The following is a 1,883-nucleotide window of genomic DNA, read 5'->3' on the forward strand; positions in this document are numbered from 1 at the left end:
GCTGGTCCTTTGCTGGTTTATGCTGGTCCTTTGCCAGCACATGACCAGCATAAACCAGCAAAGGACCATCTTAAACCAGCAAAGGACCCGCTTAAACCAGCAAAGGACCAGCATAAACCAGCAAAGGACCAGCTTAAACCACCAAAGGACCAGCTTAAACCAGCAAAAGACCAGCTTAAACCAGCATCCCAGCGTCAAAACATACCTAACCAGCATATGCTGGTTTTTTCAACAGGGAAGCTGGAGGCAAACACAAAGTTGGTCCAAACCTAAATGGACTCTTTGGTCGCTTGACATTTCTTACTGATCAACTACTGCAGCTAACAATTCTCCAGTCCACCAGCAGAGTTCACTGTTTCCTCAGTAGTAGTTCATGGTTATTGTAATAACTCAGATAAACTAATCACATATTTAGATTATGTAAATGCATGTAAATGCATGATATATGACAACTATCATATTGACATTTTGGGACATTTCATTGAATGTTTTGCATATCCATAAAACTTTAAGTTTAAAACCTGAGTGTTATTTTGATGTTTTATGTAATTCATGCCATCTAATAACATGCCGCAAATTTGGCTATTTAAAGTATCTTATAATCACTATGTAGCTAATGTATTGTATGTAATTAGCATTCTGTTATATTTTAGGCCTTTTTTGAACTCAATCCATTAGAACTGGAAGGGTGAATGAATGGAAATGTTTCTGCTCATAAATGTCAGACTCTGTTCCGTGTCTGTGTGTGTTTTCTTCCCCAAGGTGCTCCAGGTTATGTTTATGTCATTGATTTCAGGTGTTCCTCATTGTGTCCCTCCTCTAGTCCTGTATTTAATGGTTTCCTGTTTTGAGTTCGCTGTCCGGTATTGTTTATGTCAACCTCATCAGCTATGTGTGTTTTCCTGGTTCCCTTGTGTTGGATTATATTATTAAAATCTCCATGTTAATGTTCTCCACGTCTCCTCATTCCTCGCTCCGCGCTCCAACACAGTAGCACCGTGACAATAATCCACACACACTCAATTTAATTCTAATTAAATCTTAATCTGTTTAACATGAAGTAGTCATTTACACTTGCTGCATATGTACATCTGTTAAAATAATGGCATTTTAGAAAACTAGTGCATATGTGTTACTAAGTGTTTTCCTTTGTGTTCACGCGTCAACCAATGAATAAAAGAGAAAAAAATGTATACATTTATTTATAGTGATCTTTTCATACATCTTTTCCAATTGGTTTAATTCTCTTAAGCAAAGTGTTTCTGACAGATAATTTAATGATTTGTCTTGTCAAGTTTACTTCAGTTTCCAAATAAAGTGTCTAAACTTCTACAATGGCATAATGATCAATATCACTAGACAAACAGACAAGGAAAAAAGGCAAATAAGAAATGGCACACAAAAGCATCTGATGTCATATTTTCCGTATGCTGTACTTGTTGCCTACTGTCATGGGAAAGCACAAGTTTCAGTGCTCATTTCCCAGAGCTGACAACATGACGTCCATCACACTTCAGTGTTTAAAGTGCTGCACTCATGTGTGAATATGAATCTCTTTTAAAACATACCTGTGTCAGGTTCAGTGGTTTGGTACATTGAAGGGAGGATTCCCTTTCTAGTGTAGATGGGTGTTGGCAATGAACTAAACCCTTTGTCGTTAAGGCAACCCTGGGATGACATGCAAAAGAGCAGATTTGTCTAGCATAAATGAATCACAGCATCATGGATGCCCTATTCCTTTCGTAAGAACTTATGTTGACCTCACAATATACTTATATTGCCCACCCAATACCTGGTTATTCTCTGGGTTATTAGATGGTTCGATTAATTTGACTGTAATAGACAGACAGACAGACAGACAGACAGACAGACAGACAGACAGA

General features: G+C 37.8%; 1 long non-coding RNA gene across 1 annotated transcript in view; it reads right to left on the minus strand.

The window, feature by feature from the left end:
* The window catches only part of LOC107592009 (uncharacterized), a 7,067-nt gene that overhangs the window by 3,013 nt on the left and 2,171 nt on the right, over positions 1 to 1,883 (minus strand). The window contains exon 2 of the long non-coding RNA XR_001609938.1: positions 1,569 to 1,668. This is a non-coding gene — a long non-coding RNA (uncharacterized lncRNA). The remainder of the gene's footprint in view (positions 1 to 1,568; positions 1,669 to 1,883) is intronic.

This window comes from Sinocyclocheilus grahami, unplaced genomic scaffold, assembly GCF_001515645.1.
Source record: "Sinocyclocheilus grahami isolate Dianchi unplaced genomic scaffold, SAMN03320097.WGS_v1.1 scaffold149.1, whole genome shotgun sequence".
NCBI classification, from domain to species: Eukaryota; Metazoa; Chordata; class Actinopteri; order Cypriniformes; family Cyprinidae; genus Sinocyclocheilus; species Sinocyclocheilus grahami.